At 37.8% G+C, this 18,165-nt stretch overlaps 1 protein-coding gene across 2 annotated transcripts in view; it reads right to left on the reverse strand.

The window, feature by feature from the left end:
* Window positions 1–18,165, reverse strand: part of PDGFD (platelet derived growth factor D) — a 246,891-nt gene that overhangs the window by 115,204 nt on the left and 113,522 nt on the right. The gene's annotated exons all lie outside the window — the stretch shown is intronic.

Raw genomic sequence — 18,165 nt, forward strand, 5'->3', positions numbered from 1 at the left:
CAGGTCATTATCTCCCGAGGGGTTCCAGACTGCAAGAGGGCACAGGCTGGGCTGGGGGGCCCCCCCCCCCCAAAAGTGCACAAATTTTTGTGCACCAGGCCTCTAGTATTTTAATATAATTTCTGGGAAAGAAATTTCCCATTTAGTATAGCAAAGAACAAAAACAGAATGTGATGCACAAATACCATAAATTTGTCAATGAAAGAAGAATGTTTTAAACTGGGATATGAGAGACTTTAACCATTTCCTAAAGAGGAGGAATTTTAAGCTAATATTAGAATACATGCATGCTGACATCTATAAAGTTACACTCTTCAGTTTGCTTTCTTAAAATAATTATGCTAAAGTAAAAACTGAGTTCTTGATCTACAGTGTGGACTCAACCGATTTCATACTACTCTTGTATTTTCCTTTCAGGTTCTAACTTAATGGACACCATCAGGATAGTGTTCAAGATTGATATTTGGACTTAAGAGCATAGAGCGAGAGCTGCATTAAGTTATGCAGCTTTGGTGAGTAGACTGGACCAATAGGACTGCTTATAGAATAATGTTTGCCTGATTATTATTCGGAGTATGATAGTACAGCAATATGCACTTTGAGTAGCACTAATAAAAAACAGCTTTTACTCCTCCAATTTCTTAGGCAAATTTCCAAAATTATTGGTGCCAAACACACTATGAGGAAGAAAAAAATCTGACCTTAAACTTCACAAAAATAAAAGTGAGACAATATTGTATCTTGGTTTCTGGTTTTACAATAGCCAAAATTTAGTGTATATATCTGAACCTTAACAAATATTTAGTTAAGGTATGTTCACACACACTAAACTTTCAGGGCATTTTTATAGATGTAAAAGTTTCCTGGATTTGAATAATAACTATATAAAATGCAAAACTGTTTTTATTTGCTCAAAGGTTTATTGGTTTGTACTTCCAGTTAGCTGAAAATGAAAACTATGGAACAATGATTGCCCAAAGGAACAAAACAGATACATAAACCTTTGATTTAGTAACCATAGGAAAGCCGGCAGCAGTTCACTTAATAAAGAAGCTACAGCCATACTGGGGGGCTCCCCAGGGTAAAATGTTCCACTTTGTATAGCTTTGTATGTAATTAAAAATCTATCTCAACTATGACCTTGAATATATTCTGGAATAAGTTATAATTAAATAACCAGAATCTCTAGTCAATAACAGCTGCAAGATAAGCAACAAAAATGTCTTCTAAGTGGTGGTGTATTTATATCTTTCTAAACTATAAACTTCTTTGCTCCAATGCATTTCATATAGAGTGTCAACCATCCTGGCTTTGCAGGGAGCTCTTGATCTCAAATGATTCAATCATTCTTTTGAAATTAATAAGGCAAAGCTACTTCCATCTCACACAATTCACCAAAAGCATACTTTTATAATCATTCTAGAAATGCACCTAACTATTTGGCAGCATTTAAGAAGTGTTGATTTTGAGTACAAGGAATAAAATATGGCATTGACTATTATTTTATCAATAGTTCTGATAAAAAACATGTTTTTCATAAAAAGACATGCTATTGTAAATTTCATAATTTTGTATTTTCCTGTCAAGTTCTAACTTAATGGACACCATCAGGATAATGTTCAAAATTGAAATTTCTTAGTAAATTTCATAATTTCTCCTAATGTCTAATCTTAATATCATGTAAAGACAATCCACTGTTAAGAAATGTCACATATCTTATGAAAAATATTAAGTAGCCAGAGAATAAAGATTAAGTAAATACAATCTCAGTAAACACTAAGTAAACAGAGGTGCTCAGCATTTCTCTTCCAACAATTAACTAGTATTATAGCTGCTATAAACTTTCAAATGGAAGTTCATAGATTGGCAAAATGCCTATTACCACCTACACATTTACTGCAGACATTTTCCTAGAAATGATTTACCTCTTACACCTAAAAGTCAAATTTAGGGTGAAATAACCACAATCTGTGCCTCTAACATTAGCCATGTTTTAATATATGAACACTGGTGTTCCAGTGCACAAATTCATTTATATTGAAGGAAATTAATTAGAAGGTGGCCAGCAGGGCGGGGCTGGGTGAGAGCCAACCTTCTGCAGTCCCTCCCTGGCGTCTGCAGAGTGAGCAGGGTCCCGTCAAATTTAGGGTGAAATAACCACAATCTGTGTCTCTAACATTAGCCATGTTTTAATATATGAACACTGGTGTTCCAGTGCACAAATTCATTTATATTGAAGGAAATTAATTAGAAGGTGGCCAGCAGGGCGGGGCTGGGTGAGAGCCAACCTTCTGTAGTCCCTCCCTGGCGTCTGCAGAGTGAGCAGGGTCCCTTCGGCAGGTGGGGTTTCTCAGCCTGGCCTGCGGGGATCGGGCCAAAACTGGCTCTCCAACATCTCCCGAGAGGTCCCAGAGTGCAAGAGGGCACTCTGAAAAGTTGCTGTTGTACAGGTTGTAGAATGCAAACCAGATTCGGGGCCCGCAGTGCCCCAGCAACAATATAACCCACGGCCAAAGGTGGAATCGCTCGGCCCCATGAGGACTGGGCTCCCTCCTCTCTGGTTTCAGGGTGCATCACTTGAGAACCACAGCTGCCAAGTCACTGCAGCTCTGCAGCTCCTGCGTTGAGCGTCTGCCCCCTGGTGGTCAGTACGCATCATAGCAACTTGTCAGATGGTGGGAGGGACACTTAGCATATTAGCCTTTTATATATATCTCAATTGCTAACCTAAGAAAAAAGGTGTATAAACTTGGGACACTTTGACTCGTGTTAATATGATGTCAAGCACTTTTACAACACCGTTGCTTTCGACAGCCTCTTATAAACGTAACCATAGGTGTCATAGTACAGCATTAACTAAGACACTGAGAGAAAAACCACAGGCATGAAGGGGTGCTTTCTGTTGGGACCCCCAGGAACAAAAATGTCTCAAAAGATACATCCATTGACATTTAGTTCAATGTGGTTTCATCTTGGACTAAAAGTTTTGATAAAAAAATAGGTAAATCAAAAGGATTACTATCTCCAAGTATAAGCTTAAGAATACATTTGAACATGATGATATGGTGGGAAAAAAAAAAGAAATTAAGCAATACTTACTCATTATTTATCATGCTGCTAGCCTGCCCACATTTCACATGTAAAACAAATTGGTCAGAGAATATGACTTTTCTTAAAAGAATCGCCATAAATTGACTGAATTGCATACAAATAACTGAGACCTAAGTCACTGTCTCTCTAATGTTTGCTAATAATGTGAAAACAATGACAGAGACTCATAAGGCTGCTGTCAAAAGTGTGCATACAAATGACCTATTTGCACACATAAGTGTCAAGCCTGTATAAGCTCTACTGAAGAAGTGATCCCAGGAAGTCATGGGCAGAATATAGAATACAGCCTTAACCAAGTATCACAACATGATCAACATTTGAAAATAAGCCCTGAATCAATGTCGGGTGGATTTCTCAGGAGTCCACAGGACGTCAACATGAGAGCCTTTGAAATGTAAAGAAATTTATGCGCAGAACTCAAAGTGTCAAAGCAGGGAACTGAACCTCAATATACCCTAAGTCCATGCCCTTAATATTCATGTCAACCTGTCCGCCTGATACATTTTATTATAGATTGCAAATACCAATTATAGAAAAGCAGGAGATTTACTGACAGAGCACTTCTGAATGTGAGTCAGCTAATGCAGAGCAACAATTGAGCACACTGTTATAGGACATGTAGAATTAATAAAAATCACTTTGATCCCTGACCCAGGCACCAAGATTTTGGCCAGATGGTTTAAGGTGTAAATCTATTGTATTTACATTTTTGTAAAATCCACATAAATTGTTTGGGACTCTAGAAGCAATATTTTGGAAACATACACAGGCACACACCACAATAGATAAATATATAACCCCCACAATTTATGTATGATTTGTTTCTGCTCAGACGCTAACACTGAGACAAGGATGTATGTACAGGTAGCCTTTCTTTGGGAGGCTATTCCTGGATGTACAAGTGAGAATGTGAATAAACTGAAACAGGACAGGAAGAAACTCTAAGGCACACATTATTGCAATGAGCAACTTCAGTTCAACCCCTCTGAGGAATCACATGAAACATACTTAAGAACTGCCCCCCAGAAAGACAGAGAAGTTGGTGGTATTTATCCCCTGAATTCCCTGTCACTGTTGAGAGTTGTTCCTGGGGACATCACAGCCCTAGCACTCCCAAGCGGAGGAGGTCTGAGCAAGCTCCCAGGAGGTAGAGAAACCAAAACACATCAGCACTGAGATGGGCAGCTGTCAGCATTTCCAGGAACACAAACCTGGGCTCAAGGGGAACGAGTCAGGGCATCAACAGTATCTGCTTCAAAACTGCCAACATCACAAAACCTCAGCTTTCTGGATTCCGCAGTAGGCTCTTTGTAAAGAACTGATAAAGTATCCCGGCCACTGGAAAGCGAAGGTAGAGAGTATCTGAACCTGCTTTCTTATTTTCCCTTTTCTCTTGGACCCGCCCTCTTCATCTGACTGTCAGGTCCCACATGGACTCTCTACAGAGACCGAAGATGTCCTGTGCATTTCTGCCCTTAAGGTCAGAACACTATGTGGGAGCCTCGGGCAGGTGGAGCTGTGTTCCTGCTGCTCCTGCCTTTACTGCTTTTGTGCAGACTCTGTGGCTGTGGTTATCACACTATCTTCTCCTGACCTCCGCCCAGCTGACACTGTGTGAGGAGAGGCTGGTGTCAGCCAAGCATGTGCCATTACATATGCGGTTTTCTGCAATGTTTCTGAGGGCTATGCTGTGTTTAGATTCTTGCCCTATTTTAATCCCAATCTATGAAAGGAAGCCTGCCTTGTGGCCATACATTCAAAGCATCAGAGATTTTCTAATAGTCTCAAAAGTGATGTTCTTGCACCTCAAGATCCATTGGTGAGGGCAGGAAGAAAATAGTAGAAATTCTATTTGTATTTATTTTAAATGATGAGTTTAAAACATCTATCCTTTTCATATTTTATAATGTTATACAGTACTATGTATAGTTTGTAAAATACACACATATTAAGAGTGAGATCAAAGTTGGCTTTTTTTTAAAACTAATAAGGTGCACCATCAAGATCTCTTAAAGTCCTTCTCTAAGAGATTATATCTATTGTCCCCTGCTCATGTGGATCAATGACCTCTGGCAAAATAGCAGATGTTGAAAGGGACTTTTAGATGGCTGCTATTGGATGTGCTGAGAAGTCCCCTCCATTGGCTAACCTCAGGGCCTCATGGTCACACTGGCCAGTCCAAATGACTCTGGGCATCTACTCTGAGTGTTTCATTTCCTCAGCCCTGTAGTTTGCTTTCAGGGTTTGGTTAATAAACAAAAAGGCCTTTGAAGAAAGATTCCCGTAAAATGAAGCACTCTCATTGTTCCATCTAAGACATAATTGTCCACAGGAATGATTCTAAATAATAATTTATGGGAAAGACAATATTTATATCGTTGGTGTCAACCTCAACAGTATGGTTGAACACAATATAAGCAATACTACTTATTTTTTTGTTAATCCTCACTTAAGGATATTTCTAGAGAGAGTGAAAGGAAGGGGAAAGAGATAGAGAAAGAGAAACATCAATGTGTCTCTCGTATCAATTGTTTGCCTCCCGCACTCAAGCCTGCAACCGAGGTACATGCCCTTGACCAGAATTGAACCTGGTGCCCTTCAATCCCCAGGCTGACACTCTATTCACCGAGCCAAACCAGTTAGGGCAGCAGTACTATTTTGATTTACTATGCAACACTTTTTCAGTTTTAATTATGGTGAATAGGTTTACTTTTCACTATGTTCTCTTTGCTCAATAATTCTATAACTACCTACTGAGCAGGGACCGTGTTGTCTACTTTCTTTAATCAACAAAAACACCTTTCAGACTGTTACAGTTAAAAATGACATGAGCCCTGGCCAGGTAGCTCCATTGGTTAGAGCATTGTCCCAAGGTTGTGGGTTTGATCCCTGGTCAAGGAACATACAAGCAAAAACAACTTCAAGTAGGAGATGTAATTTGTGTTTGCTGGGATGAATATTTAGCAACTTTATTTAGTGGTTAGCCTCAGGTGTCCACCTTCCATTTTATAGCCCTAAGTAAGATCAACAAGAAGCAACCGATGAACTCATAAATAAATAAATGGAACAACAAATTGATGTTTCTCTCTCTGTCTCTCTCTAAAATCAATAAATTTAAAAAATGACATGAATAAATTGTTGACATAATGCACTATTAAGGGATTCCAGTTTTGAAGGATACTTCCTGGTTTTGAAACAGATTTGATGATCAAGTTTTGCTACTGTTCTGGGCAACCCAGAATACAAGCTTGAAGGGAGTAGGAACAGCTCAAAAGTACAACAGCACCCAATTAAAATTAATAAGGGATTAAAATTAATTTGTGCCCCAGCAACAATATAACCCACGGCCAAAGGTGGAATCGCTCGGCCCCATGAGGACTGGGCTCCCTCCTCTCTGGTTTCAGGGTGCATCACTTGAGAACCACAGCTGCCAAGTCACTGCAGCTCTGCAGCTCCTGCGTTGAGCGTCTGCCCCCTGGTGGTCAGTACGCATCATAGCAACTTGTCAGATGGTGGGAGGGACACTTAGCATATTAGCCTTTTATATATATCTCAATTGCTAACCTAAGAAAAAAGGTGTATAAACTTGGGACACTTTGACTCGTGTTAATATGATGTCAAGCACTTTTACAACACCGTTGCTTTCGACAGCCTCTTATAAACGTAACCATAGGTGTCATAGTACAGCATTAACTAAGACACTGAGAGAAAAACCACAGGCATGAAGGGGTGCTTTCTGTTGGGACCCCCAGGAACAAAAATGTCTCAAAAGATACATCCATTGACATTTAGTTCAATGTGGTTTCATCTTGGACTAAAAGTTTTGATAAAAAAATAGGTAAATCAAAAGGATTACTATCTCCAAGTATAAGCTTAAGAATACATTTGAACATGATGATATGGTGGGAAAAAAAAAAGAAATTAAGCAATACTTACTCATTATTTATCATGCTGCTAGCCTGCCCACATTTCACATGTAAAACAAATTGGTCAGAGAATATGACTTTTCTTAAAAGAATCGCCATAAATTGACTGAATTGCATACAAATAACTGAGACCTAAGTCACTGTCTCTCTAATGTTTGCTAATAATGTGAAAACAATGACAGAGACTCATAAGGCTGCTGTCAAAAGTGTGCATACAAATGACCTATTTGCACACATAAGTGTCAAGCCTGTATAAGCTCTACTGAAGAAGTGATCCCAGGAAGTCATGGGCAGAATATAGAATACAGCCTTAACCAAGTATCACAACATGATCAACATTTGAAAATAAGCCCTGAATCAATGTCGGGTGGATTTCTCAGGAGTCCACAGGACGTCAACATGAGAGCCTTTGAAATGTAAAGAAATTTATGCGCAGAACTCAAAGTGTCAAAGCAGGGAACTGAACCTCAATATACCCTAAGTCCATGCCCTTAATATTCATGTCAACCTGTCCGCCTGATACATTTTATTATAGATTGCAAATACCAATTATAGAAAAGCAGGAGATTTACTGACAGAGCACTTCTGAATGTGAGTCAGCTAATGCAGAGCAACAATTGAGCACACTGTTATAGGACATGTAGAATTAATAAAAATCACTTTGATCCCTGACCCAGGCACCAAGATTTTGGCCAGATGGTTTAAGGTGTAAATCTATTGTATTTACATTTTTGTAAAATCCACATAAATTGTTTGGGACTCTAGAAGCAATATTTTGGAAACATACACAGGCACACACCACAATAGATAAATATATAACCCCCACAATTTATGTATGATTTGTTTCTGCTCAGACGCTAACACTGAGACAAGGATGTATGTACAGGTAGCCTTTCTTTGGGAGGCTATTCCTGGATGTACAAGTGAGAATGTGAATAAACTGAAACAGGACAGGAAGAAACTCTAAGGCACACATTATTGCAATGAGCAACTTCAGTTCAACCCCTCTGAGGAATCACATGAAACATACTTAAGAACTGCCCCCCAGAAAGACAGAGAAGTTGGTGGTATTTATCCCCTGAATTCCCTGTCACTGTTGAGAGTTGTTCCTGGGGACATCACAGCCCTAGCACTCCCAAGCGGAGGAGGTCTGAGCAAGCTCCCAGGAGGTAGAGAAACCAAAACACATCAGCACTGAGATGGGCAGCTGTCAGCATTTCCAGGAACACAAACCTGGGCTCAAGGGGAACGAGTCAGGGCATCAACAGTATCTGCTTCAAAACTGCCAGCATCACAAAACCTCAGCTTTCTGGATTCCGCAGTAGGCTCTTTGTAAAGAACTGATAAAGTATCCCGGCCACTGGAAAGCGAAGGTAGAGAGTATCTGAACCTGCTTTCTTATTTTCCCTTTTCTCTTGGACCCGCCCTCTTCATCTGACTGTCAGGTCCCACATGGACTCTCTACAGAGACCGAAGATGTCCTGTGCATTTCTGCCCTTAAGGTCAGAACACTATGTGGGAGCCTCGGGCAGGTGGAGCTGTGTTCCTGCTGCTCCTGCCTTTACTGCTTTTGTGCAGACTCTGTGGCTGTGGTTATCACACTATCTTCTCCTGACCTCCACCCAGTGACACTGTGTGAGGAGAGGCTGGTGTCAGCCAAGCATGTGCCATTACATATGCGGTTTTCTGCAATGTTTCTGAGGGCTATGCTGTATTTAGATTCTTGCCCTATTTTAATCCCAATCTATGAAAGGAAGCCTGCCTTGTGGCCATACATTCAAAGCATCAGAGATTTTCTAATAGTCTCAAAAGTGATGTTCTTGCACCTCAAGATCCATTGGTGAGGGCAGGAAGAAAATAGTAGAAATTCTATTTGTATTTATTTTAAATGATGAGTTTAAAACATCTATCCTTTTCATATTTTATAATGTTATACAGTACTATGTATAGTTTGTAAAATACACACATATTAAGAGTGAGATCAAAGTTGGCTTTTTTTTAAAACTAATAAGGTGCACCATCAAGATCTCTTAAAGTCCTTCTCTAAGAGATTATATCTATTGTCCCCTGCTCATGTGGATCAATGACCTCTGGCAAAATAGCAGATGTTGAAAGGGACTTTTAGATGGCTGCTATTGGATGTGCTGAGAAGTCCCCTCCATTGGCTAACCTCAGGGCCTCATGGTCACACTGGCCAGTCCAAATCACTCTGGGAATCTACTCTGAGTGTTTCATTTCCTCAGCCCTGTAGTTTGCTTTCAGGGTTTGGTTAATAAACAAAAAGGCCTTTGAAGAAAGAGTCCCGTAAAATGAAGCACTCTCATTGTTCCATCTAAGACATAATTGTCCACAGGAATGATTCTAAATAATAATTTATGGGAAAGACAATATTTATATCGTTGGTGTCAACCTCAACAGTATGGTTGAACACAATATAAGCAATACTACTTATTTTTTTGTTAATCCTCACTTAAGGATATTTCTAGAGAGAGTGAAAGGAAGGGGAAAGAGATAAAGAGAAACATCAATGTGTCTCTCATATCAATTGTTTGCCTCCCGCACTCAAGCCTGCAACCGAGGTATATGCCCTTGACCAGAATTGAACCTGGGACCCTTCAGTCCACAGGCTGACACTCTACCCATTGAGCCAAACCAGTTAGGGCAGCAGTACTATTTTGATTTACTATGCAACACTTTTTCAGTTTTAATTATGGTGAATAGGTTTACTTTTCACTATGTTCTCTTTGCGCAATAATTCTATAACTACCTACTGAGCAGGGACCGTGTTGTCTACTTTCTTTAATCAACAAAAACACCTTGCAGACTGTTACAGTTAAAAATGACATGAGCCCTGGCCAGGTAGCTCCATTGGTTAGAGCATTGTCCCAAGGTTGTGGGTTTGATCCCGGCCAGGTAGCATTGGTTAGAGCATTGTCCCAAGGTTGTGGGTTTGATCCCTGGTCAAGGAACATACAAGCAAAAACAACTTCAAGTAGGAGATGTAATTTGTGTTTGCTGGGATGAATATTTAGCAACTTTATTTAGTGGTTAGCCTCAGGTGTCCACCTTCCATTTTATAGCCCTAAGTAAGATCAACAAGAAGCAACCGATGAACTCATAAATAAATAAATGGAACAACAAATTGATGTTTCTCTCTCTGTCTCTCTCTAAAATCAATAAATTTAAAAAATGACATGAATAAATTGTTGACATAATGCACTATTAAGGGATTCCAGTTTTGAAGGATACTTCCTGGTTTTGAAACAGATTTGATGATCAAGTTTTGCTACTGTTCTGGGCAACCCAGAATACAAGCTTGAAGGGAGTAGGAACAGCTCAAAAGTACAACAGCACCCAATTAAAATTAATAAGGGATTAAAATTAATTTACATATTTCCTTCAGAATTTATAATTTCTTTCCTCTCTTCTTACTTTCACAGGTTAATTATTGTTTGCATTTATATGAGGAAAAAAATAATTTACTTCTATACAGTGCTTTTCCATTTATAAGAAAAAATTAAATTATCCATCAACACTAAAACCCTATGGAAAAGAGATTGCTGTCATCCCCATTTTAAGTAAAAGATAATGAGACTAAACAAAATTAATGCTTTGTCCAAGGACATTTAGATAATAAATAACAAATTCAGGGAAGTAAAACCCTACTTTCATGATTTCAAAGATACAGCAGGCTTTCTATTTTACTGATCTTTATATAGTATCCAGTTCTTTGTGTGTGTGTGTGTGTGTGTGTGTGTGTGTGTGACTTTATCCAGAACTGCAGATTTAGAATATTGTTGTTTTACATAAGGATAGAGTAACATATTTTGATTAAATGTTTGATATTAGTTTTTGAAGATGTCTGTATTTTGTTGACATTCTTTTTTTCGGCCACAGAGGCAGCTTGAGTGAATAGTTTCAAGGAACAGAACACACAGTCTTCTTTGTAAGAAGTGATGTCATTCATTTAGAGTCTTTTATTAAAAGCACAGCATAATTTTTTTTTCTTGAATTGAGGTATATTTCTATCTAGGATGTTCCTAATTATTTTAGATAAAAAATTCAATACCATAAAGGATTGATCTTACTTAGGGCTATAAAAGGGAAGGTGGACACCTGAGACTAACCACTAGATAAAGTTGCTAAATATTCATTCCAGAAAACACAAATTACATCTTCTACTTGAAGTTGTTATTGTTTGTTTACATTTTTTTCCAAGTTGGCTTGCTGCAAATTCCAGAGCTGATGATCCTGTTTGCTTTAAACTTTTCTATAAAGAAATAGTTTGAGAGCTCAGTTTTAATATCAGAAACCATGACTGGACTGGGGCTCCCCTTCTTGATGTCAATCCAATGCCAGTAGATTTTCATGTTGCATAAGCAGTATTTTACAAGTTTCCCTTTGAACATTTGGTCTAATGTCTCTTAGTCACAGGCACAAAGAGCCCACCTCAACTCTATGTTCTAGTAAGAACACAAAACAAAATAAAACCAAGCCTTTGTTTAAAATTAAGTGTTTTAAGTTGTTTGTTTTAAAGAAAAATAAGGAAATACAAAAAAATAAAAGACTCAAAAACAGTTTTGTTAGCATTGCCCAGGTATTTCTGTTCCATTTCATTTACAGTTTGTAAAGAAAAAGGATAAATGATACATCAGAAGGTGGGTCTCTGATTTTGAGAGACATAGTGTGTGTTTACTCTGAATAGTTCTTGTCCTCTGGAGGCCTCCAAAGAGGAACTACTTACGTTCTGTGAATAAGCGCACTGAAATAATTGACCAATACGTGAGTGAGTAGGGACATAGAAGCAGTTAAGCACATTTTCTGAGTTGAGTAAAATAGAATAGATAGAGTGTAATGGAAATAATAATGGAACAGTGACAGGCACAGGAGACAATAACACTCATGTCTCTCAGAACAGAGAGACAGCCCACTGAGATAATAACACTCCCAAACCATTCCAATGATACAAAGGAAAATGCTCTGGGCCTAACGTCAATTTGATGGTCTATAAAAAATTCTCATTGCATCTAGGCTGCTAAATTTAATGTTTCTGAAAAAAGAAAGTAAAAGATGAATTGATTTCTCTGGAGACAATAACACTCATGTCTCTCAGAACAGAGAGACAGCCCACTGAGATAATAACACTCCCAAACCATTCCAATGATACAAAGGAAAATGCTCTGGGCCTAACGTCAATTTGATGGTCTATAAAAAATTCTCATTGCATCTAGGCTGCTAAATTTAATGTTTCTGAAAAAAGAAAGTAAAAGATGAATTGATTTCTCTTTTTTTTTAAGCAATAATTCTATAACTACCTACTGAGCAGGGACCGTGTTGTCTACTTTCTTTAATCAACAAAAACACCTTGCAGACTGTTACAGTTAAAAATGACATGAGCTCCATTGGTTAGAGCATCGTCCCAAGGTTGTGGGTTTGATCCCTGGTCAAGGAACATACAAGTCAATAATTCTATAACTACCTACTGAGCAGGGACCTTGTTGTCTACTTTCTTTAATCAACAAAAACACCTTTCAGACTGTTACAGTTAAAAATGACATGAGCCCTGGCCAGGTAGCTCCATTGGTTAGAGCATTGTCCCAAGGTTGTGGGTTTGATCCCTGGTCAAGGAACATACAAGCAAAAACAACTTCAAGTAGGAGATGTAATTTGTGTTTGCTGGGATGAATATTTAGCAACTTTATTTAGTGGTTAGCCTCAGGTGTCCACCTTCCATTTTATAGCCCTAAGTAAGATCAACAAGAAGCAACCGATGAACTCATAAATAAATAAATGGAACAACAAATTGATGTTTCTCTCTCTGTCTCTCTCTAAAATCAATAAATTTAAAAAATGACATGAATAAATTGTTGACATAATGCACTATTAAGGGATTCCAGTTTTGAAGGATACTTCCTGGTTTTGAAACAGATTTGATGATCAAGTTTTGCTACTGTTCTGGGCAACCCAGAATACAAGCTTGAAGGGAGTAGGAACAGCTCAAAAGTACAACAGCACCCAATTAAAATTAATAAGGGATTAAAATTAATCTACATATTTCCTTCAGAATTTATAATTTCTTTCTTCTCTTCTTACTTTCCCAGGTTGTTAATTATTGTTTGCATTTATATGAGGAAAAAAATAATTTACTTCTATACAGTGCTTTTCCATTTATAAGAAAAAATTAAATTATCCATCAACACTAAAACCCTATGGAAAAGAGATTGCTGTCATCCCCATTTTAAGTAAAAGATAATGAGACTAAACAAAATTAATGCTTTGTCCAAGGACATTTAGATAATAAATAACAAATTCAGGGAAGTAAAACTACGAAGGCTACTCTACTATTCCTTCCTTACACCAATCCTACCACCCTACAGCATCCATTTGGTCATAGCATCTACAAGACAGAAATAAACAGTGAAATACATGTTTGTGTGAGGAGAAGGGAGGTGAGGGAGTGGTATGATGCCTCAAAGAAAGGATTATTTCTCCAAACCCAGGTAAGTAAAATTTTACTATGGTTTGATCAAATCATTCTTCCAGGCACAACTCAATGAGCATTGTACATAGTCCTACCCACTCCCTGCACTCCCCCACCCAAACAAACAACCACTTTCTCTTCTACATAAGCACAGTATTTTATTCACATATCTACCATGTAAATCAATTTCATATTAATTTCTATTATGTAAACAAAGGGCATGAGCCTGATCTCTCCTAGTAGATATCTTGTCCTTTGAAGGAGGAAAGCGATTCCTATTCATCCTTCTGCCCTTAAAGCCCCTAGTCCACTGCCTTGCTCATAGGAAGTGGTCATGAAATATTTACTGTGAGGAATTATTAACATGTTTCTGAGTTCATAGCCAAAGAGCAGAAAACTAACAATGTAAATGCTAAAGAGTCTGTAACTTTCCAAATATATATACTAGGACTTCTGGGCCATTAATAAAACCAAAGCAAGACACTTCCAAAGAATGGTGTTGCCCTCCACTGATTTCCCACCAGGAATGACTATACTGGAAGGACAAACAGCATAAATGCATGGAAACCACACACAAAAGTAGACCTAAATAGAAAATAAATACAAACTGGTTTAGGATCTTAGCAGCATCCTCCTGGCACCTGAGAGAAAGGACTCATGAGAATCTAGTATTTGATTGTCGCTTTTTCATTGCCACTCTTATCCACTGTGTAGGTCTACTGTTACTTTGCCAATCATTCAAGCATTTCTGGTTATACATCATGATGAATTCCCTCTGTTAGGAACTTTGGAGTTTCAAGGTTGAATAAGATAAGGTATTTAACATTAAAAATAACCAATGTTGCAAACATCTCCTGCAAATACGTTTAATGAAATGAAGATATAATCTGTAAAATAAAAGTATAAAAAAGATGCAATAAAGGTGCTGACTTTCAAACCTCTAGTTTTATATTTTAGTCCTAATGCACACGATTGTTCTTGGAGATTACTGAAGTATACTGCTTTAAAATGTTGGCATCTTTCCTAAGCTGCATTGAAAATCTCAAGTGACGATTTAACTGTCTTAATAAGTCTTGATTACACTTTATTTTAAAAATAATACCTGTCGCATAAGACAGAAATCCAAACACAGCAAGCTAATATACTTGCTTAACAGGTTTTAATTATTGTATATGCTACATAAAGACATTTATGCAGCTACTCTATTTTTTTTTTAAGAAAGGCATTTATTTTGCTCTGTAAAGCAAGCAATGGTGCTTTAAACATCAAGTGATGGTACTTTAAATGTCACTAGAACCATCAATTATCTGGATTTTTTGCTGCATTAAGTTTTTATAAAGAGAAAAATTATAAAAGGTATTATTGTGGATTTATTCCAAAAATAACTTTGGAGTTATTTACTTGGCCAGTATGAAATCAGTGTCATCTTTTCTATTTTCTGTGTATTTAGGCTATACAACGAGAATTGATTTTCTAAGTGATAGCCCCGAGAACTTGCAGGAGTTTCACTTATCAAAGAAAGATTCAATTATGTTGTTATATTGTACTTATCAAGGAAGAAAGTCAGGGAACATATTTCACAAAAGGCTCCTCAAGAAAAGTTGCAATAACCTTCAGTTACCTAGATTAGCACATCTAGATAATTCTGACTGCCCATTTCTCGGTGGCCCATCTAATATGGATTTATGGTATAAGAACATTTTACTTTTAGCAGTATCTATATACCAGTATATTCCCAATGACCCTCCAATTGTTACATAATCAGAACAGGTTTTCAATTAAAATTTTGAGGAAGGAGAATTATATACAGGGTAGGGCAAAAGCAGATTTCCAGTTGTGAATACATGAAACAGAATTTATTCTTGTATTATTATTTATTAACTATTGTATTATTTTCCATGCAATTAACTATAAACCTACTTTTGCCCAACCCTGTATATAGTAGTAGAAACACCAATAGTGCTGAGTGAAATGAAGGATTCAAACAATATATAAATAGAAGTATTAAACATCCCCGGAGGCTGTGTTTACCTTTTCAGATTCCAGGCTGTTTTGCAATAGAGGTTAAAAGCCTGGATGGGTGGCTGAGCTAGAGCATCCAAAGGATCTTTGCCAATCCTGACATTGTGTGGTCTATAGAGTGATGAAAGTTAATGGGCCAAACCTTGAGGCTTGAGGCACTTGAATTCCTTTGGTGTGTTCTCAATAAAGGGTAAATTGGTAAAAAAACACATAAGTATAAAATGCCAACAAAATTAAAGAATTACAGCAATATATATATATATATATATCTTAGCTTCTTTAGATGTGAACCCTGCATTTTTGCTTTTACTTAGCCAAAAAAAATTCTTTAAAAAATAATTTCATCCAAAGGAAACCCTCATGTACTGTTGGTGGGAATACAGATTGGTGCAACCACTGTGGAAAACAGCATGGTATTTAAAATGGAACTGCCTTATGACCCAGCGATTTTATTTCTGTGTATATATCCAAAGAAACCCAAAACACTAATACGAAAGATAGATGAACCCCTATGTTCATTGCAGCATTATTTATAGTAGCCAAGCTATGGAAGCAACCCAAATGTCCACCAATAGACAAGTGGATAAAAAAGTGGTGGTACATATATGCAATGGAATAATACTTGGCCATAAAAAAGAACAAAATGTACTATTTATGATAGCATGGTTTATGCTAAGTGAAATAAGTCAGTCAGGGAAAATCAAATACCACATGATTTCACCTTTTTATGGAATGTAAGGGACAATATAAATGAATGAACAAAATAGAAACAGATTCGTAGATGCAGAGAACAGACTGATGGTTGCCAGAGTAGAGGGGGCTAGGGGACTAGGTGAAATAGGTAAAATGTTTGAGAACTACAGACTAGTATGTATAAACTAGTCATGGGGATGTAGAGTACAGCAAGGGAATATAGGTAACATACTGTAATGACTATACAATATGGTGCCAGTTGGGAACTGGAAATATTGTGAGAAACACTTTGTAAAGTATATGATTGTGTAATCATGATGCTATATATCTGAATCTAATACAAAATAATATTGAATGTAAACTGTAATTGAAAACATTTTTAAAATATAAAAATAATAATTTCATCCACTTAAAAAAACACACCTAGCATTATCTGCCTAATTTATTAAGATTTAAAAACAAACTGTCCATTGCTGGTTGTTGGAGAAAAAAGGCCCATGGAATGTACTCCTCCCTGGCGTCTCATCTGTTCTGCAGCAGAGTAATTTGCATGTGGCCTGTCCCACATGATAGTTGTTCCCAAACTCAGCAGAAACCATGGCTGACCTCTGATGAACTAATTAGGATGGTAAGAACTACAGGAGAAATTTATTCACTTAATATTTTGGGGGTTAAAGGGCCATCCATTTCCATAGATAATGGAAAATGGATCTAAATAATTCATAACTTTCTATAGAAAAATTGCAATCCTAGATTTCCCCCCTAAAACTTTGTCAAGTCCTCCATCTCATGAAGGGCTGCCCTTCCAGTTAGAGACTCTCAGGCCTCCCTCCCTCAGCCTTTGTCTCTCCACCCTGGCCCACTCCCACCTGGGAACTTCCTGTCACCCCCACAAGCCTTGATGGAAGCCTTCCCTGACCAATAATCCTCCCCATCTTCTTCATTTCTTCTCCAGATATAATTGTTTTCTCCACGGTGTGCCAGCTTCTGTGGTAGTGTTTTTTACCCCCCCAATTTGTATGTGTGCTTGTGCACGTATCCTCTTTCAGACTGTGAATCCCATTAAGAACAGCCTAATTCATGATGGATTGCTTTACTGTCATCATTACAACTTAGTTCTAATCACCAGTCTGCTAATAACTACCTGGGGGCTTTATGTAACTAGGTTCATCTCATAGATGAAGATGCTGGATGAGATGATATTAAGGGAAATAAAGACGATAAAATTCTGTGATTATTATAGAAGAAAAAGAGCCTAAAATTAACATTACTCATGTGTGCATTCCTAAAACTTAGCACATGCTTCATATACAGTGGTGCCTAGGCGTTGGGGGCGCCGTGCCCTAGCATCAGGAGCTAAGCATATCTGGCCTCCAGTATGGCATTCTGATGCACTTTACACAGAACTGATGTCAAATTGGTCTCCTCAAAGTTTCATCTCACTCATCCATCCCAGGAAATGAATGGCCTATTTCCAGCCAGTCTCCCACTCTAGAGACGCTCTCCGTTATCCACGCACACTCTCCTTTTACACTCCCCACATCCAGTGGGCAAATACACCCGGCTCATCCTACTCAAGAAACACGTTTATTCCTCACAATGTCGGCGTTAGTCTTCCTTATATTTTCATGTTCTAGTAACAGCTCCCTCTTTGGGCCTCTAGCTGTCCCCGCTGCCACCATGTCCTCTATATGTTGCAAAAATACTGGTCCTTAAATCAATTAAATAAAAAGTCACAAATACCTGCTTCTAATCTTTTCCATTTCTACTTCCTGTCTCTTTATTTTCTTTTTATTCCCTCCTTTTTTATATTTTTAAAGGGAGAATCTTGCTTATTGATAATATTTAAATTTCTTGGATTCATATGTGACTATGAATTGGTTTGAATAATTTTTTCCAGCTTCATATAGTCTGCCATTCAAAATCATATAT

Source organism: Myotis brandtii, unplaced genomic scaffold (assembly GCF_000412655.1).
Source record: "Myotis brandtii unplaced genomic scaffold, ASM41265v1 scaffold105, whole genome shotgun sequence".
In the NCBI taxonomy this organism is placed as follows: Eukaryota; Metazoa; Chordata; class Mammalia; order Chiroptera; family Vespertilionidae; genus Myotis; species Myotis brandtii.